This window comes from Bemisia tabaci, chromosome 7 (genome assembly GCF_918797505.1).
Source record: "Bemisia tabaci chromosome 7, PGI_BMITA_v3".
NCBI classification, from domain to species: Eukaryota; Metazoa; Arthropoda; class Insecta; order Hemiptera; family Aleyrodidae; genus Bemisia; species Bemisia tabaci.
In genome coordinates this window covers 49,355,247-49,377,202 of record NC_092799.1, presented here as the reverse complement: position 1 = coordinate 49,377,202, position 21,956 = coordinate 49,355,247, and the positions used below count along the sequence as shown (strand labels likewise).

Genomic DNA, 21,956 nt, shown 5'->3' with positions numbered 1-21,956 from the left:
GAATAGTGACGAGGCTCCAACCAGTCGACAGCGTTGCCGTATCGTGCCAGAAAACACCCCATCTCACCCCTTTCCACCCCACAAATTCCGACCGGTCCGGCAACCGCGCACGTCGGCCCTTCGCTCAAAAGCGTCGCGACCCGGTGATAAAGCTGCGAGACGTCAAAGTGACAATGCGACGACACGACGCGAGCGCACGTGTGTTGGTGCGAACGTGCGCGTGTGTTGGTGCGAACGTGCGCGGCTGCGTCTGTGTGAGTGCTCGTTGGGGTGCGACGAATGCCGGCGACACTCCTTTCGGCCTGTCACAATCGCGGGTGAAAGAAAACGGTGAGGTAAAACCGTTGAAACGGGCGCATTCCGGCGGGAAAAGTGAGGTTAAGGCAAAGCGCAGGACAATGTCCGTAAAAAGTGAGGTTAAAGCGCGGGACAATGTCCGTAATTGTGCGCGGAGAAGGTGCGAGCGCGCCCGAGAGCGGGGTTGATTGTCGCGCCACGAAACGACCATATTTCATTTTAAAATAAATAATCACTTTAAACGCCGTAAGTCCGACCCGAAGTTACGCTGATTTACGCTTTGTGCACTGTGCATGCAGCGCTGCGGTGTTGCATTTTAGGTGTTCCCCGGATCTTACTATTTTCCTTGGAACCGCTGCTGGCGCTCTCTTTGAGGGTAGATGCATTTTTCAGGAGTAAATCGGTTTTTTAGCTTGAGGCATTTGATAAAATGTATATCGCTTTGGGAGAGGGCGGGAGGGTCAAAGAGAGCGTTACGTCGTTTTGTTGCTCGTGTTTAAGGGTAGGGGCCTACGTCACAAAAATGTGCCGAGAGGAGAAGGGAAGGACGTAAAATCCAAATTTAAATTTGCGTATTGGTTATTTAAGTTGGCAGAGTCACATGCCAGGGAAAGGATGCAGAAGACGCGTTTATACTTGTGTTGGACACATTTTTTGGGAAAGCCCTGCTGTCAACACCACTAGCAAACTTTCACGGAACTTTGCGCGAAAGTTAAGTTCCGTAAACCTATCTCTGTGTGGACAAGGCATTCCATTCACAAGAAATGAACGAAAAAATTATGAAAGAACAAACATAAATGTAGTTTAATGATTTTAACTTCCACCGCCGCGCCGCGTTTGGCGCAATGCGCGAAGTATTCCGACAGTCTTGTAGGCGCTAAGCGTTTCACGCTGACCGCAATGCCTTTGGCGCAATGCGTGAAGTATTGGTGGATTCTTGTAGGCGCTAACCGTTTCACGCTGACTGCAGTGACCGCACTGTGTTTGATGCAATGCGTGAAGTATTCGTACAGTCTTGAAGGCGCTAATATGTGTTACATGCCGAGGGCTTCTCCTTTTCATCTCAAGTCCTCGTCATCATTTCTCTCTAAGTCGCGTCGTTCCCGGACAAATTGCGTGTTGGGTTTCTCTCTTAACTCGACTAATTAAAGGTGCTGTCTCTTGTAGTACTGAAAGACGACAAAATTAGAAATTACTATACTCTCAGAAAATGAGAGATTTTGTTGCCTTTTCTCACTTGTAATTTTTTTTCTATATTCGATTTTATTCATACCTACATTTTAAAAAATTGCAAAATTTGCCGCCCCCTAGATTTGCCGCCATGGGCCGCGGCCCATATGACCATCCCTTGATCCGGCCCTGATCTGCCAGATCCAAGCGACTTTTTTTCCCCAGTGTCTTTAATTTTTATTATGAATATTTAAAATAAATAAAGAAATAATATAATTTTTTATGAATATTTTTTATTATATTTATGTTCATTTTTACCTTTTAATTTTCTTAATAATTGATTTTTATTTTTTTGGAGTATTCATATTTATTTATTTTTTATTTTTTTATTTGATCTCTACCGGTGGAGAAGCGGCAACGGCGAGGAGGAGTACGTGGCGTACGCTCGGTACCCGATTTTTCACTTTCCTGCCTCTTTTTATTTCCCCGCCCGTGCTTTCTCCTCGGCCGCGAGTGCATCTGTCTCCGCCCGGCGTCGGCTCTCCGCGGCCGGCACCGTATCAAATCCTGAATTTTACCGACGGGGCAGGGCCAGCCATGACGACAATGCTCAGGTGTCAACTCCAAGAGTGAACGCTGCCAGTCCCCACTGATGAGCTTCGACTAATGAGTAATCCGGATACGCTCCGTGTCGCCCGCTGTTCTGCCGTGCTAAGGAAAAACGCCGTACGAACCTTCAAGCGTTGCCGAATTTCCACCGATAAAATACGAATTTCCTGGTAAACGTATGAATATTTTCATTCCAATTTTTCAGATAATTTAGTTCGCAATTTTACCTAGGGATTCTGAAAGTTTCAAGTAAAAATATTCATAACTTTCCTCAAAAGTAAATATTTTATTGAAGGTTTGGCAGCTCTCGAATGTTTATATGACGTTCATCCTTAGCACGGCAGTTTTCTTTCCCGAATTCCACGGAAGGAACTTTCAAAGGTACCGCCGAGCGGTACGGTTGTGCTTCGAGTAGTATGAACGTATTGAGTGTGACACCACGTGATTGTCTCTCTTCGACTTGTCAATCGAGTCAGAAAAACGATTCATTAAAATTTACCTGTCGCAGTATGACCAAGGAAGAGGTAGAACAAAACTTTACACGGAGACAAAAACTTCGTGCGTGGGACCCGAAGTTTAGGTCATATGGATCTCTGAAGTTTTCGGATTGAGCATTTGAACACTATTTAGGTCCAGCTGCTGAGGTTTGGATCACACATCCAAAACTTCAGTTCTTACATCTAAAGTACTTCAGATGTAAGAACTGAAGTTTCAGATGTGTGATCTGAACCTCGACAGCTAGACCTAAAGTGTTCAGATGCTCAATCCGAAAACTTCCGAGATCCAAATGACCCAAACTTCGGTCCCACGCACGAGTTTTTTTTCTCCGTGTTATACTGTCGTACTAAGAAAGAACGTCGAATGAGCCTTCAGGCGTCGCCATATTTTTTTAATAAAAACGATTTTACGGTGGAAATTTTGAGGGGAAAAAAAATATCGAATATTTCTGACATTTTCTTTCGTTTTTCAATCTGAGATGTCTGGAAATCTCAAGAACAAACAAGCATAACTTTCCCGAAAATCTCATATTTTATCCGCAGATATTTTACATCCTTGAATGTCCATGTCCATGAGACACTCTTCGTTAGCTCGGCAGAAAAGCACAGAAGGCTTTTCGTGTATCATGCCTGCTGAAGCTTTTTCACCGAAAAGCAGAGTCCAAATTTTCCTCTTCTAATATCCACTCTATGACCATTAAGGACACGTAATAATCTCTGATAAAGGCTCCTATTTTTAAATTTTCTCCATATGATGTGCGTATCACACATCCGCGGAGAATCGCAGACGCAGGTTCAGCCGCGTAGCAGTGAAGATGGGGCTCCTTAGTTTATTATCGTCACGTGAGACTCATCCTCATTCTCATCCAATCCTTCGATACCAGAAAGTCCACCCTTGCTGACGAGAAAAGTCACAAGAGTATCTAATTCCCTAAACATCACTTCCGAGGCTTAACGCTTACCCTCCCCTTTTTCGAAGAATTTAGTTTCCGAAGGGCCGAATAACCTCCGACTGCCCGGCGACCACTGCCTTTTTTATTCACGCCGATAAATGGAGCTTTACCCTGGATAAGCATCAACAAACGTCACTCCTGTCGCCAAACTAAATGACCTGGTGCAACCAAAATAAAAGCATACAGATTGGGTTTTCCCCCTTTCCCTCGGCCACCGAGAGACGGAGACACGGCGGGTTGCAGCGAGGGACAGAGACGGCGAAAGCGATAAATTTTATGTGGCAATATACTGATTAGACACTGATCTAAACAAATTGAGAGCGGGTAATGGGACGGACAGCGCGGTCGAGGGTTGACGAAAAGTGCAGCGCCGAGCATGCCCGGGGGTAAATATAACGTATGGGTGAGCGAGGGCTAGGGGATGAGGGCGTGGAATTAGACGGATATTGGCGGGCATTTCAAAGGCGCCCTTTTTACCACCCGTCGGGAAATTTTTCATCGCCGGAGCGGGGAGTTTTATTGGCTCGTGATTGAGCCCCGCGTATGCATATTAAACATTTACAACTATCGCTTGCGCCGGTGTTAATGCACTTTCCGCATTTGTCTTCGCGCCTTCAAATTAAATCAATTTGTCCCCGGTCGACGAGGCGCCGGCCCTGACGGATCTCCGCTTTTTATTTCTTTATTGATACATCAATTAATTAAGTATGTGTTTGTTTTAAAAGCGGGCAGAGTGGCCGACATGCTCCGTCTGCGCGATGCGTATGTCACTCTCTTAATGAATATGCATGTTCGCTTACTTAAAGGCCCGGCTCCGATATGCACCGAATGGAAATTAAAAGCTTAATAAAGTGCTCTTTGAGTCATTGTGAAATGCAGCTCTGTGCATTAAACTTTTTCATAAACTCCGACGTGTCATTCGCTGACAGTTGTGTCCGCGTTGATATTTTACGCAAATACACCGTGCATGTCAGGGTATTCATGCTTATACCGGGCAAAGAGTCAGAGATCAGTATTAGTATCAGTGCATCAATTTTATATGGTGTTTGTTAACACTCTTGAACTGCTAATTTTCGGTACATCGAGTAAGGATATATTTATTTTTAAGCAGCATATTAAAATTGTTATTAGTAAATGGTTAACTACGGAGAAGAGTTGGACTTCGTTAAGCCAACGAGGAACCACTATTTCACACTCATCCTGTAAAAACGTCTGTCTACTTAAGTTAACTAATGGCGCATACTTTGTTCATGTAAATAATTGGATTGAAAGTAGTGGCTCCTAATTGCAAAATGTAGACCTATTATGAAACCGATACAAGTGATATAAGCTTATTGATACGAGCTGTCGCACTCGCAATTCATAACGGTATTTTCAGTGGACCAGGAATCCACTTCCACTATGTGAAATCCACTTCTATAACTGGTGACCTTTTCTAGGCTTCATGAATATCTTAAACGGGCAGAGAGAATAAAATTTCATCGATTGCAAAAAATCATTAACTGGGATAGAACTAAGGTCACGAAAGAAAACACGGGAATGCGAAAGGGAACGTACGAGGGAAATGTACTCGTAGGATGGACATGTGGGAATAAGTTGAATCAAAATGATAAAAAAATCACCAGTATATTCTTTCTGCCTGTTTGCGACATCCAGGACCACAAATGACGTGATTCAAAGTTTAAAATTTGCCTGCCAAAATGCTCAGCCCGACATTTGGACGCTTTTAAATCAAAAGGACCTCCATCGTGACATGATCCCTGTCATGTATGTGCTCTTATGGATCTCAGGACTCATGTCTGAATGGACATAGTATAATCAATTGTCGGATTTCAAAATAGCCCTCTAAAACAACATACATTTTTCAGAATTCGAAGATCGTCATCAAAGCGAATTGAACGGTTTCTCTTGTTTTTCTCGCATTCGCAATTTTGGCGCTCGCGTGAATTGGAAAATAATCGGTTCAAGCACTGTCTCCGTCTCCATTTGGCAATTTTTGAAGTTGAAATTTCAGAACGGGAGAAAAGCACTCACAGATCCAGAGTCTCTAGGGCCCAGGACCCAATTTTGACTGTTCGAATCTCCCCTTTGATCACGCTCAAAACTCCAATATCACCGGTATCCTCGCCCATCAACGTATCTCATTTCAGGACCTATCCTCAGCGCCTGCGCTCCACCTCGTGTTTTGATTTGTTTGTCGTCAAAGGCGTCGGGTAATTCAATGAGAATATCACTCCGAGAACCGTTTGATGTCGAAGGTGCCGGCGGGGGAGGGGGTCAAAGCGAGCCGTGGAAAGTCGATTAATCGCCGAGGAAGATAATTAGACGCGAGATTCGACCATCGCGGAGGGGGGGGGGGGGGCTCCAGAAGTGTAACACGTGTCAAAAGTCAAAGCAAAAGAGGTTTGATCAGATAACAAATAATGTTATTTCTTGAATGGGATGGAAGGCGTTAAGTTTTTAACGAGTAGGGAGTGGGACCGGGCCATTAGCGGCGCGTGTGAGGTGGGATTGTCAACTCGCCGCCAGGAATCTCCCGGCTCTCGTTTTGATAGGGGGATAGGTGTACTATTTGGCAAGCGTTGAGTGTAATATTGTCGGATGGAATTAAGAATTCGCCTATTTTGTATCGGGGAGATGGGGGTGTGGGTGGAGTCGCTGGCAACAGGGGTGCGGGACCGCAGGCTCAAAGCTGCCTGTCAGAGCGCGTTAGGCGCGGTGCGTTGAACAGTCCCCGGGGGCCTGGGTGTCACCGGGCGCCGGAAAAGCCTGCGCCTTTTTTTAAGGCTCCCCCGCTCAAAAAAGGGACATCGGCGGGCTGAGCCTCCTTGCGCCCCGCGGGCGATCGCGCTTCGATACACCCAAACAAATTCTATTTTCGTTTCATTTTCAACGTGTTTATTTATTTATGTAAATTCCCGTCATTTGCCTCGTTTGACGTTCGCGCGGAGGTGTTGGCGCGCGCAGCCCTGGGGATTCGCCCCATTCGTGGAGCCTGGAAAAAATTTGAGGACGTCGCCGCGGCAGGTTCTAGGGGCCGTTCTTTGTGGAATTAGGGGGTAAATCACGTTTCTTACTGATTGCGCTGTCTAGTTGTCTTCTTAGCTCGAGCTTTGGTGGTGACGCACTGATAAAAAATTCTCGGCGTTTTTACCAAGGTCCGTTGGTACCTTTACCATCTCACTTTTTTTTACCAATTATTGGTAATTTTACCAAGACAGACTGGTAAGTTTACCTAAAAAAACCGGTATTTTTACTGTTTTTTCCGCTAAGAATACTACTTTTATTGGTAATACATTCCCGGTAACTTTGCCATTTTATCTCGGTGATTCTACTACAGTTGATGAAAAATATTGGCGTTTTTATTAAGGTCCAGTAAAATTACCGAGAAAGTTCGATAATTTTACCGAGATTTCTCGGTAAAATTACCAATTCCATAAATGGTAATTTTACCAAGAAAAAACTGGGATCAAATAGAACCCTGAATTTTTGGTAATTTTACCCTTTTCTTAGTAAATACACCGAGATTTTTTTTCAGTGCGAGCATAAAAAATGGGTCAGCTTCAAATGTCAAAGGATCGCTGTTTATCCCTTAAATATTGTGGATTTGACGAAAAACATATAAGATCAATGCAAACTTCAAGATTGTCTTAGTCACGCGAAAAATTACTTGCGTCGGGAGACACAAAAAAACGTAAAATTCGGAATCAAGCTCGATTTTTATTACACTCCAATCCCCTCCTCATTACCTCGGAGCATTAACCGGACCCATGATTCCGATACCATTATTCAAACTCTTGAGAGCGCATATTGCCTACCTTCTCAAATGAAGGAAAATTGAATACAAGAGGCTGCACTACGAACAAAACTTCCCGGAGTAATATGCACGGCATTTCATTCTCCATAAATGAGAACTGTCTACAATTGAAATCACAGTAACGGCCAGATTATTAATTTTAACCACAAAAATCCCTAAGTGGACAGACCTCTTTTGTTCGAATCCATCCTTTCGTCAGTAAAGCTTCCCAAATCATATCTGAATATAACTGGAACCGAAGTTAGTCAAATCGAGTGAAAAGAATCCAGTGGACTAATTTGATAGACCTCTCCCCCGAAAAGTAGTCACTCTTGGGCCTTTGACTCATCTGTTGTAGTACATTATTGGCATGACGATTCAGAATAGGGAGTGGGTAAATTATTGTAAAAAGTCGTCCTGTTAGTGATAAAACGCCGCATTTTACACGTCCTGGCAGGTTTCCGTATCAGTGCGCAGAAGATGGAACGGGCTTCTTGCTCCTCTCTTTCGTCTATTGAGGATTAAAATCGAGAAAGATTTTGTTCAAAACGTCGCGTACGGTGGATCCTGAGCTTTTGTGCAACGCATTCTGGGCACGAAATATTCCAAATTTTGACCTTCAAGTGGATTATTTCAGGAAAATCGAAAAGCGGGTGCACGATATCAAAACTAGGCAGCTGGTTTGGTATGGGCACGTGCGGAGAATGGCAGATAGTCGGTTGCCCAGAAAGGTATTTGATTGGGTTCCTCCCGGAAGAAGGCGGCGTGGACGTCCAGTAAAAGGTTGGCGGGAGGGAGTGGAGGGGGAGATCAGACGGTGTAATCTGCCTGATGATATGTGGGAGGATCGATTCCGATGGCGATTTGGAGTCGCAGAGCGCTCTAGTGCGCTGAGTTAGCGGCTTGATATGTATGAAAAGCGGGTAAATTATGCAAAGTCATCCTGTTAGATAAATCATTATGCGGAATGTTCATGCTGGAAATCGTCCTCCGAAGCCTGAAAATAGAGTCAATTGTTTCCAAGTAATTATTTATATTGAGATATTAAAATCGGTTGCAAGATGAAAACAGTAATTTTGACTTTATTTTTAGACTTTCGAAGATGATTTTCGACAGGAGCATTCCTCAATGATTCATCTATGCATGCTTGAACATTACTGAACCATTCCACAAGGGGTCTTTTTCCCTTCTTTCTTTTCTTTTTTTTGAAACTTTCAAATAGTCCCAACTTAGATCCTCGTTCGTTTAAATGCGGCCGATTTCCGGACGGGAGCCAAAAACGTTTAATTTGAAGAACACCTCCCTAAATATTATCACACCATCCTCATCTCATCCCGAAACCCACTCTCAGGATTGCACGAATCCTTGAGCAAATGGATTAAACCGCTGCAGGCCAGCTTAACAGCATGTCATTCCTACTGGAAACACAAACGACAATTACGTAAACGATCAACGATTAAACGTAGGGAGGGGCCGCAAAATGGCATTGAATCGAGTGGTGACCAGCATTTTTTCGAAGAGCCGCTCCAGTGGAGGGCTTTCTGTCACCGAATCGCCTCGGGCTCCGAGGCTGCGGAAAAAAGACCCATTCATCTCTTCCCGGTTTTGCAAGAAATTCGCGTTGCCAATTTTTAGAGAATTCGTTCGATCGAGGATCAAAACATCGAGGAAAGGACGAATTCGAACTCGAAAATGGCAACATCGATTACGATCGGAATCGTGGCCATAAAGCGCGTTGCCACATGCTGGAATCAGACCGATTGTACTAGCTGGTTCACAAAATTCAAAATTTAATCATGGACACAACCAAAACAAGTTTTCAAAAACATTTTTGAGCGAAAACTGCATACATTTTCAAACTAAACAAGAATTACGGCCATTCAAAATTCAGTGTGGAAAAAACCGTAAAATATAATCTTCATGATGTCGATAGTTTAAAATTGCCATGTTCTATGCTTTTCGGGGTTCATGCGGAAATGAAGATACGCCTGAACGTCAGAGGAGGGACATATTGTTGCACGAATGCACTCAATCTTCGGTTTTGAGAGATTTGACTACTTACTCCTTATTAGAACTCAAAATATCTCTCTAGTGGAAAATATTGTGCCCGAATGAGTTTTATCCGTCTTTCATCAGAATTCCAGTTGTTCAATTTTTAGTGTGCGATAGCCAAATTGCCATCCCTACACAACTGTTTAGAGTGTTTTACCTTAAAAACTCAGATCCCTAATATCTTCTTTCAGTTTGTTCTTCCTCTTGAATTCAACATTCTCATCTGATTCCATTCTTAAAATTTCTTAATGTCCAGCGTCCACTGTAATTTTCTTTTTACTAACCTTTTTTTGCATTTTTTATAAAAAAAAAAAAAAAAAAAAAAAAAAAAAAAAAAAAACTTTTCAGGTATCAGAATGAGATTAGCGAATACTTATTTGAAATGATGGAGGAATTTGTAATTTTTACAGTCTGTTTTTTTGAAAAAAAAAGAAAAAAAAACTTTCAGCGTATCAGAATGAGATTAGTAAATACTTGTTGAGATGATGGAGGAATTTGTAATTTTACAGTGAAATCGGCAAAGGGATCCCGTGCTCGTTTAAATCAATCAGCGGAAAAAAGGCAGGAGCTCGACGGGGCGATGAAAGGAACAATCGGCTCCGGTGGGGGCTGCGGGCCGGGCCACGTCGCGGTGGCGCCCGAGGCCAGTCGGCGACAAGCGCGGAAACGATTCAAGTGTCATTGATTAGCCTGACGGTGTACCAAGTAGAATGGTGCAATTGTTATGTTAACCAAGTGATGATTAAGTGGTTCGGGCTTCGGTGCCCGCTGCCCGGCCTCCAGGCAAATGAGTCAAGTTTATTACACCGCCGTGGTCGCCCCAGCCCCGGAGCCCTGCATCCCTCCAGCCCGCGCATCTGCCGCCTTCCGCCCCCTCACCCTCCGCAGCTCACCCTTTCTTATCTCCGCTCCCAGGGATGCCATTGTGCCCGTCACATCGCCAATTGTGCCCGTCACATCACCCGGAAAATCCGCCGCGCTATGTTTGCTTTCCAGTTGTACAACTTTGATAACTCGAATTTTAGAGACTCCCACCCAAAGTTGGACTATACTTGGCCGTAAAGAATTTTTCCCCCTTTTTTTTACTACTCGTAATACACTGAAAAAAAAGATCGGTCATATGAACCGAACGTTTGGTGTTCCATATCACCCCAACTATTCGGTTTGTCAAACTGAGCTTTCGGTACGTGTAACCGAACATTCGGTTCATATGACCGAACTTTGTTCTTCAGCTCACTTTACAGTTGAAGTTCGGTTATGCGAACCGATAGTTCGGTCTGAGGAACCGAAAATTTAGTTTGACAAACCGAGTTAGTTAAGATGATATGGAACACCGAACTTTTTTTTCCAGTGTAGAGGCGTATATTTTCAGACCATGCGGGTCTTTATAATTGTTTACTTATCATGTAACGGCAATATTACAATAATGAACCACTTTGATCGGATAAAAAGAAAGAGAGAAAAAAAATGGTTAGGAAGAAAAATAAAAAGCAAAATAAAAAGCAAGCAAGTAAAAAGCTAATGGGCTGGTTGCAAACTTTGTCAGAGCAACAAGAAAATCGGTTTCTTTCTCTGAAAATGGCTAAAAAATCACGATGAGCGCATCGGGGTCGTCTAAAATAAGCTTCTAACTTCACAATCCGCGTAAGATATATGCGGTTTTTTTAAGCTTCCCACTTCAAAAACAATTACTGAAAACAAATTTCTTGGACTTCCCTTTTCGGAAAATTGCAGCTTTAACTTAGAGTCAGTTTTTTTGAGTTACGAAAACGTTGTTTTGCCATCGATTTTTAACATAAACTTAACGATAGCAAAACGACGCTTTTTTAACTGAAAAAAACCGACTTTGCGTTAAAGCCGCACGGATTTAAATGAAAAAAATAATTGTCGACAAGAAAAGACACTTCAAGCCAAAATAATATCTCAAGATATCATTTTTTCAAAGATTGGTGAAAATTTCCTGCGAGGAGTCGTTCCATCCAACCCTTGCGCTCCAGGATGCTACGCAATATTCAACATGGCCGACAGCAATCCGCCATGACACACGTGACGAGCCGGGGTTTTATCAACCGGCGTTATCATATTTCCATTTTCCTTGCGTTGATAAAGACCATGGTGCTTCCTCGCGAGTTGCGCGCGGAAGCGTCAGCCATGTTGAATATTGTGAGGCATCCTAGTGCGCAAGGGCAGAATGGGGTACTTGAGAAATGTTCACTTGTGTCGTGCTATCGTTTTTAAAGCGGCAATTTTTAAAAAAAAACGCATCTTCCTTACTCAGATTGTGAAGTTAGTAGTTTCCTGATTTTTTCACTATTTTCTCCACGAAACAACTCTCATATTTGATTTAGCTGATGTTTGCCTTAGTCTTATTAAGAATGACCGATTCAAATCGTTAATTGCCTCGACCTACAAATACTAAATTGATCGTGAGTTGGTTGTAGCGCCTTGATGCAACTGTTCGTGTTCCACGGATGTGCTTGTTGCATGTTCCAAATTGAAGGCGTTTGCTCTTTTCTCGCTTTCACCAGAAATGCATTGACTTGAAATTGTCTTCAGTTCTAACACCCGAATAAAAGAGTGTCTAATATAGAAAAATTATTGTCCTCTCAATCCTTTCATTACAAGAAAAATCCTGCTCTCTGATTGGCCGACGACTTTATGGCTTTCATGGAATTTTTATTTTCCAACTTTTGAAATAATTTCTGAGCGAACTTAATGCTTAAATCATACAATCAAAATGCTTCAATTCGTATGTTGTCAAGTGGTCCATTGTAGCTGAACATTTTTCCAAGTGTGACTGAAAGCAGAGCCAATGAACTATGAACCCATTGAGCTAATTTGATAACCTCTACCCCGAAAATTAGCCACTCTAGGGTTTGTGACCCATCTGTTTAAATACACGAATGAACCTTTTGCTTCTGAATAGGGTGAGGGTCGTAACCAGTCATCTCATTACGTAAGTGCGTAAAACGTCGCATTTTGCTTTTTCTGGTAGATTTCCCCACCATTTGCACCGACGATGAAAGGGGCTCCTCTTAATCTGATAAAGTGCACGAAAAAATGATGTTTGCGGTTATTGGATTTGTGATTTTGTATGATCCCAAGAAACCTAGTAGTCGTTACTAGATTTTAGACAGTGCATTTTACGCGGCTGGTAAAGTCGGACGCATGACTAACACTGTTAGAAATCTAGTTCTATTACCAGATTTTCTGGATAAGTATATCGGAATATAGTATCAGGAATCAAGTATAACTATCAAAGACCATCTCCCACTTTACTGGCGATCCGCATGTTTCTTATGCTAGGCCAAGAGCAAGTTTGCCATCTTTTTCACTCGTCAATACGTCACTTACCTGACACAAGGGCGTAACTACACTCTGCAATGAACCCTGTCTTCCATACATTTCAATGCTTTTCCGGGCTCATCTCGATGTGCAGTTACGCCCTTATGTCAGCGAAGCGGCGAACAGTTCGGTTTGGCAGAAATACGTTCTTTTAACCTTTGATATTTCGGAGAATGTGTAACTTTAGCTGACGTCTTTTTTGCTGAAGCTAATATCTTCATGCCGACATGAGCGGATAGGAAACACTTCCGGACCGAAGTCGAGTGGCGCAACTCCCAACTCGAGACGAGGAAAAAACCCGGCGGAAGCAGCGACTGTCGGGAGCACAACAGGACGTATTTCTATCAAACAGAACTACGTGCTTCAAGAGATGAGCCCTGAGACCCATAAGAATACATGCATTACAGGGCTCACGTCATAATGCACATAGTTCCGTTTGACAGAAATACGTCCAACGGAGGTCCGAGGGGGTCATAGACGTGGATTCGGCGACGGAACATAAATCAAAACCGCTAATAGTTAGCCGGAGCAATGAAAGTAAACAAATAGGAGGAAAGCGACGCGATATGATTGAATAAATGAGCGGAATATCCGGACGGGGACCAAGGGACATCCATCACGGGGTCGCGGAAACTCTTCCGGAGGTCACGTCGCTGTTGTCAGACCGGGCACCGAAAATGCAGATTCGGCGTTTCTCTCTCGAAGGAACGTAACTCCATTTCAATGTTGCCAAATCTCCCCTCGTAAATTGCATATTAGACGGGAAAATTTTGGGCATTTCGAGCTGGAAATTTCACTGATTTTTCCTCAGATTTCATGCAAAAATCATGACAAATTTCGATGTAAACTGCATTGATGCAACTTTATAAAATAAATTAATTGTTGAGTCGACTTGGCAACCTTGAGATGGAGTTACGTTGCTTCGTGCGGGTTACGGCGAATTCTGCCGTGCTGAGGAAGAACGCCGTATGAACATTCGAGTGCTGCCAAATTTCCTCTCAGAAAAGTGCTATTTTAGAAGAAAATAATGAATATCTTTCCTTGAAATATTCGAAATATTTAGATCAAATTACGAACGAAATTTTCTGAAAAATGTGAAGAAAAATATCCATAAATATTCCCAAAAAATCGTGATTTGTTGAAAGAAATTTGGCAGCGTGTGGAGGCTCTTACGGCGTTTTTCCTTAGGACGGCGAAATTTGAGTGCGGGCGATTTTGCAACGTCGGTCGTCTTTCAGGTTCCGGAAGTTCTTGTTCGGGCTCTGTTTCCGAGAGCTGCTGTGGAGACGGATCTATTGTACACGAAATTTCGGGTTGTTTGAGTGGGCGATAGCTGAGAGCCGCCAGAGCAGTTTGGCAACACCGGATTTCCTCAATTTAAACTTATGTAAAACAATCGATTCTTGTCGGAGCACCTGGCCCTCCAAGAATCGATATATTTCCATAGATTTAAATGGAGAAAGAACAATATTGCCTTTTCTGTATCCGCCAATGAGAGCCGCGGTAGGAGGTGTGCCGCACTTCGTCACTCTCTGCTTGCCAAATAAACACTCTCAAAAATAATTCTATTCTGTTCCCAAATAAAAGAAAATTCGATTCAATTAAGTTGTAAATTGAGACTTCAACTATCAACTTAAATTTACAGGGAATGAAGAACTTTTAAGGGCCTGAAATCTGTTGAATTTCGTGTTTAATTGGGAACAACTGAGTAAATTGAACACGAGTATATCATTGGTTCTTAAATTGAACAATTTATTGGAGGAGATATGACAAAATGATTTAATTTGCTGAAATACACGGGAAAAATAGGGTATTCATCACAACCAGCGGCTAATTGTGACACCTATCCTATTTTTCTTCGTGTACATGTGTTCAAATGGGAAATGCTACCAGATGACGTCACTGCTTACTTTATGGTTCTGTGTCATTAAAAACGTATTTAATTTAGAATTAATATCTAATATTTGGACGTATTTCAGCCAAACGGAACTATAGACGAGTGGGAAAGATGCACTGGAAAAAAAACACATTGGATCTAGAGTCCAGACTCTTGAAAACATTGACAAGAAAAATACTCTTGATTCAATCGGATTTTTGCTTGAATCAAAACGAAATCCGCTTAAATTAAGAGGCATGGTTCTTGATTTAAGCTAGATTCTGATTGAATCAAGAGTACTTTTTCTTGTCGATGTTTTTAAGAGTCTGGACTCTAGGTCCAATGTGTTTTTTTTTTCAGTGATTGGGTGTGCTGTAGAAAGCTGCCTAAGACACAAGGTTAAAGTGGGCGTCATTCCCTTTGAGAACTGGAAAAGTGGGATTTTACATCTTTCAAACGGAACTTTGTGCCAACTGAATACGGCACTCATGAGCCATGGGCATATGACAAGAGCATTGTGTACAGGGCTCATGAGTTGAAGGCTCCCGAGGGCGACCGCGACGGCAGCTTCGTCGCCGCTGACGTCACTGGCGCTGTATAGTTCCCATTCATTCTTGCGGCCCTCGACTAACAAGCACATCCCTTCTTTCCCACCTGTCTCGGGTTCCGTTTGGCAGAAATACGTCCATATGAGCTGCTTTGAGAAACAATTATGAATACGACCCTTAAACTCACTGCCACGCGATAAAATGTAAATCAAATCGATCCCTAAAGCATTCCGGTTCTTTCATTATAGGGCAAACGGATCGCACATCTCCTCGGTGACTTCCAATTATACCGTTGCATTTCAACTCCCGCACCCCAAACCGACAATCAATCGAAACCCGCCCCCGAAAGGCTGAAAACGTTTACGGACACAAAGAACCAAAATATGAAACCCGAGGATCGATTACGTTAATAAGTGTCAACCCTTCTCCGCGGCGGCACGTGCAAACGCTGCGTGAACCGCGGTCAAACGCCGGAGTCAAACGGTTTTATTAAAAACCCAGCTGACGACGCGACGTCGGCACAGTAGTCGCGAAACCGAGCAAACACGGCGGTAAACAAAAGCGCGGGAAAAAAGGGGAAAACGACCGAAAACGCCGAAGGGATCGATCCCTCCGAGTCTTGGACGTTTAGGCCGAGGGAGCGATCGTTGAATATGCATGAAGTGACATCATTGTTAGGGCGGCGAGCCTGTCCCTGCGACGGTCCCGTGCGTTTCGAAAAAATGTGTAACGCCCGCAAACGGAGGGACACGCACTTGCAGTTGTTTTGGCGGGGTCGCATGAGCGGAGGGTGAAGGGTCAGCGGATCCCTGTCATTCCTCTGCTTGTCGTCGGCCTCCTCGTAGAACATGAGAAGGGAATTTTTTAAGAAAATAACGTAGGAAACACAACCACGTGAACCTTGCTGTGTCTTGCGAGATTTACTGGAAAAAAAAAAACAAATCGGATCTAGAGTCCAGACTCTTAAAAACATCGACAAGAAAAAGTACTCTTGATTCTATCAGAATCTAGCTTAAATCAAGAACCAAGCCTCTTAATTTAAGCGGATTTCGTTTTGATTCAAGCAAAAATCCGATTGAATCAAGAGTATTTTTTCTTGTCAATGTTTTCAAGAGTCTGGACTCTAGATCCAATGTGTTTGAATGCGACTTACAATCAATTTTAGGGTCCACGCCAAATAGGTTTACGCACTTTTAGATCGCGACAATGGGCTCATTGTTGAAATTCATAGACAAACCCACGGACAAAGAAGAGATAAGGAGAACAAGGCGATCGTATTGGTTGAAATGGGTGGTTCTTATAGACTGGGGGAGAAAATGATGGACTAACTATATAGGATCTCTCGTGGGCTGCCGTTAATTGTTAGTCTATTACCTACCTCTGTCTATTGCAACCACCCGCTTACACCAATAGGACCCCTTAACATCCTTTTTGTCTTCTTTTTCTATAGCTTTGTCTATCAATTTCAACAATTATTAGCCCGTCGGAGATGCCGCTTCTTGAATTTACTTCACATGTGAAAGTGACGTCTTTCGCAGTCTAGGGGGGACGAATATATTCTTTAAATTATTTCTCATGACCAAAAAAATGAGATATCGCTTTGTCAATCTGATTTTGTGCTCAACAAGTTGCTAATCAATAAATTATTATCAGGCGAAAAGTAGTGTTGACCACCTAATTTAACTTTTACCCAATGTATGGGGGAAGATATATTATTACATTTCTCAGATTGTTAGTGGGGGTCTATACAGTCTGAATTTATTTTTGTGCGCTTTCTTTTCAAGGAGAGATTAGGCACTTGCATTGCAATACTTCTAAAGTTGTCATACCCATTCTATCGTTGCAGAAAAAAATATACATTCAAAAAGTTTCTACCGGTACACGAAAAAGTGTTGTAAATAAGAGGAAATTTCTCTACTTTCATTTATTGATCCGTTTTTCCTCCTATGAGTACTCAAAGTTTTCGTTGTGTCACTTTTATTTCCTTATACTTGCATTACGGTATTGACAATTATTATGCATAGCCCGCACATTTGAAAGCTACTTTAACATCAGTGTTGAATTTCCTTTTGTTTCAGTTTTCTGTGCCTCGATTTGAGTCGTGATATTTGGCTCCCATCAACTTGCGTCAAATTTTGGTCAGCTCCTTCAAGAAAGAAAATCGAAATGTAAGTAAGAACCAGGATTGCCTCCCGTTCAAGTTTATAGTCAAATTATTTGATTCACAAAAATGTATGGTTTTTAAATTTAAATGTATCCTCCTCTGAATATCCCCTAGACGGTATCTTTTTCTCTCTTTTCCGAAGCGCGTGCAGTGAAAATTCATACTTCAATGCTCACCTATGTTGAAAAAATCGTCATTGAGATTGCAATTTCATCACCCGGTGGAGTCCTCCATTTTTTCGAGGGTTCCTCCTTCATTTTGAAAAAATAAGACAACCCACTCCCACCCCTTGAACCCTCTGTCAGCGGCAGATGAGTCGTCCACTGTTTACCTCCGTCTCGGTAGACTGCTCCTCAACAAAAACCAAACAACCACAACGGCCTCCTCGTTACCACCCTCGCCCGCTCCACCCCACTCGACAAAACCGCATAACTCCAACAGAAACCAAAGGCGTTTCCGCGGTTTTGCGCGGCACCTTCATCCCTTCCGCGAATCAGCGCAGAAATCCGCGCTTCTTTTCGTTTGCTCAACCAAATCGCATTAGGGCGCCACCGCTCCTGCGGCAGGGAATTTTACGGCCCAATTTCATCGCCCCTCTCATGAAACGACGCAACTTCCAACCCTAACTCGATAATATTCGAGGTGAAACGCGAGGAGGGACTTAGGTGCTTTTGTCGTAGGAGCGTCGAGTTGTGAAATCCTGTTTGGGGCTACGCATGATCGCCCGCGCGACCCCGGGCCCTGCTCGGCGCATTCCGTAATTAAATAATAAGTTGGGTTAACAAAACGTTGTTTAATTTACAATCACGGGCGCATTGAGTTTGAGGTAAATTAAAATATCAGCCGCGGTCGCGGGGCCTGGCGCGGGGTGAAAATAAACCGGGTGCGGAGTGCTCGGCGTCGCGCTGTGGGAGGAATATTGATTTCGGTCGGCTCTTCGACAGCCCTAAGTGCAAAACCACGTATCTCTTTTTTCTTTTTGGAATTATTGTAATTGATCTTCTGTACAGAAATTACAATTTTTTCTTTAAAATATACATATAAATTGGCCTACATTTTACAATTCGGAAGTATATTTCTGGCTCATCTGTAAAAACACTCATGTGCGTAGGGAAACTAATAGTACTTACGCTGTTCCTAAATTGAGCCAGAACTTATAGTTCCTAATTGCAAAATGCAGTCCAATTGGTTATCATAATATATTAAGTGAGGGACTGTGCAATATGTGTCATATTATAAGTATTTTTTTAAGATGTTGAACCGTTGCCTTCAACGGCAACGGGTCGAGGCAACGGTTGAACGTATCTCTATTCTTCCCTGATAGCAAGGAGAGTTGCAAACTGTCAAATTTTAGAAATCGAGTTTCCTTCAAAATTCGTCTAATCTCTCTTAGATAAAATCGACTGACGTCTTATTTTCATGAGAATGAGACATATAGGAAAGCCGTAAGTGCGCAAGAAATGACGCAGTTTCAGGCAAGACAACAGTAAAGTGACATTACTCCTCCAAAGGACAGATAAAAACAGAGCTTTTAAGTAAAATGCCGCCTTTTCCTGTGAATTTCTACCCTAAAAATGTGTTTGTTGTGCGTCAAAAACGCAACCACGAATGCATGCAGAGGATAGCACTTACGGCGGTCTTGCCTAACATAGCCTAACATGAAAATGAAAAATATCCTTTTTATGTAATTTAAATAACATTGGTCGATTTTTAATCATCTAAACGATTTCTAAGAGTATCTCGGATACTTGGTGGAAATTTAACAAAGAACGGAGGCTTCTTTCAATAAAATTTTCCGCTACAAAACTTCTGACCCTAGTTTTTAAAATCTTTATTATTGTACTTACGACTATCTTCGCTATCATTGCAGTTTTGCGGTGCTTCGAAATGTCCGATCTCTATTTCATTCTCAAAGAGAAACGAGCAAGCTTTAAGAAAAAAGAGGTTCGTATGCATAATTGGACGTATTTAGGCTAAAAGGAAGTAAGTCGCACGCAAAACCTATACACATAGTTCCTTTCAGCATAAATACGTCCAATTGTTCATCAAACGTTTCCTTTCCCATTTGGTTTACATTGTGATTACAGAATCAGAGGGAAAAATAAGAAAAGAAAGTCAGCAAGGGCAAGGAAGGATGTGCGTTGACGACGGCGCAGAGATACAACTATTCGTACTTGATGGATGTCCGTATTGCATCTGCAAAATTGAAGGCGCGATGGCGCGAGGCGCGAACTCGCATAGCTCCGCCCTATGCTGTTAATAATGAAGTGTCGCTCAAAGTCGGGAGAAAAGTGAAAAGACAAGGCCCGATTAGGTCCATCCTACCTTCGGCTGTGTTGTTCACGTAGCCCTTGAAGCATTCTTACAAATAAAACAAACAGAACCAACACAATATGGAAATGGAGCAAGGAAAAGGACGCGCATTGATGACGGCGCAGAGATACAACTATTCATACTCGATAGATGTCCGTGTGGCATCTGCAAAATTGAAGGCGCGATGGCGCAAGGCGTGAAATCTCAATGCTTCGGTGTATGTTGCGAATGATAAGGTGTCGCTCAGATTTGGGCGCAAAGTGGAAAAACGAGGTCATATTGGCATATTGGTCTCTCCTATCTTCGAGTGTGTGGACAATCGATTTTTCCTCTTTTTTTTTTAAATATATTTGTGTGCCTGTATCTGAAGCTCTTATGCACCGGCCATCGCTCAGTTCGTCATGAAGTTGAGGACATCGCGAAAACACGACGACTGTGATGAAACGCTTGAATCTACAAATAAATTGGGACAAATCAACGTTCAAGAACCTCGATTTTAAGACAAACAATGTAGTTAAATTGAGCTAAATTTTTAAGTTTCAACTCTTAATGATACGATGTTGCTATATTTCGCTGGAAGGAAAAACACCGTATGACCGCTTGGACGTTGCAAGTATCTTTCATTAATCATTTATATGCAGAGCAATTTAAAAATCTTTTTCCTTGTAATTTTCTTATAATTCAGATTACATCGCGCATCAATTCCTCTGAAGACTTAAAAATCATTCACAAGGTTTCCCTGCAAGATCGGTTTAATCATCGGGAATTTGGCTCGGCGTTCCTCCTCAGCACTGCACAGTGGCGTGGCGTGCTTTGCGATATATCGATTGTCATGCCATTTAAACCTATGAAAAAGGATCGATACACGGGGTGTTCGCAACGAACACCTTAATATTCGATTCTTTACCATAGCTTCAAATGGATTATTCACGCCTCGCCACCGGTGCAGCAGTATCGATGATACTGTTTTCTCCCCTGGCATGCCTAGACATCCCTTTTCCGTGGATAATTAAGAAGAATCAACTACCAGGAACTTCAATTGGACTACATTTTGCAATTTGGAACTATAAATTCCGGCCCAGTTTAAAAACGACGTATGTGCCACTAGTTTTCCTATGCACATAAGTGTTTTTTCAGATGAGCCAGCAGGTCCAAATTGCAAAATGCAGTCCAATTTCTTTAGACAAAAAACAGAACTCAATCCAAAAAATTGAAATTGTTGACCCAAATTACCATTCTCGGCGATTCAATTCCGTGACATCGATGATACTGTCATTTTTCTCCGCATCCCTAAACACGCAACGGCGTCCTTGGACGAGCGGCGTCCACAGTGCGACGGGCGCAACCCTTCACCGGGACCAGGGACCGGGCTAGGGTGTGTTTAGGGATGACAGTGTGTGCAAACAATGGTTATGGAGATTGGCCGAGGCGCTGCGGATGCGCGAGGGCGCCCCCAACCCCCACCCCCTCCCCACCCCTCCCCTCCCCCGGCGTCCCTCCCGCGGTGGTGACGCACTTGTTCGCGAAGTCATTGCATCGGAGGCACCCTCGCCGGGTCCTCGGCTCCACGGTTGTATGAAGTCGTCGCAAACACAGTTATTTAGTGCGACGTTTAGAGACGGCTCATTGACTTTGGTTGTCTTGTTGACTTCCTATCGAGGGGTGGGTGCCGCACCCCGCACCCAGCACCCCTCCCCCCACCGCGCCCCGGCTCTCGTGGCCGGGACTTGCGTGTCATAGGATAGTCATTAGTGACGCTTCTTATTCCATTGTTGCCGGATCCGTAGCGGGATCGTCTTTTGATGGTCTCTGCGCGTAGCCTGGCAAAAAAAATAAAATAGATGGAACGAAGTGGTAAAAAAAACCTATATCGATGACCAAAGTGCAAAACCACGTACCTCCGTTTTCCGCAAACAAACTTCAAAATTTCCGCTCCTATACATATTAGCTTTCCTTAATTTATGGTGATTTTTAGATTTTTAATATTTATATAGTTCATTGTGCTCGATACTGGATGTCCTGACAAACAGGGATATGCCCTAGTCGTAAGTGGAAGAAGAAGAAGAAGATAGGAGAAGAGAAGATTTTAGTTTTCGAAGAGAAACAAGTCAACTACGTGACTTGAATTTTTACAGAATTTTCCGCTGATTGATGAAAAAATCAAGGACGTTTTACAAAAATGAAGTTGACTAGTTTTTTAATGAAAAAGTAAAGCATGATGGGAAGTGTGCAATGTCGCAGATGGAGATATTATGTGGTTTCGCACTTTGGCCATCGATTCGCTCCACTCCTACACTGAAAAAAAAATGTTCGTGTCATTGCGTGCTCCTATTGAT

At 42.9% G+C, this 21,956-nt stretch overlaps 1 protein-coding gene across 2 annotated transcripts in view; it reads left to right on the top strand.

The window, feature by feature from the left end:
- The window catches only part of LOC109030125 (uncharacterized), a 144,360-nt gene that overhangs the window by 57,619 nt on the left and 64,785 nt on the right, over nt 1-21,956 (top strand). For both annotated transcript variants that reach the window (XM_072302991.1, XM_072302990.1), the window contains exon 3: nt 17,222-17,311. The gene's annotated coding sequence lies outside the window, so the exon portion shown is untranslated. The remainder of the gene's footprint in view (nt 1-17,221; nt 17,312-21,956) is intronic.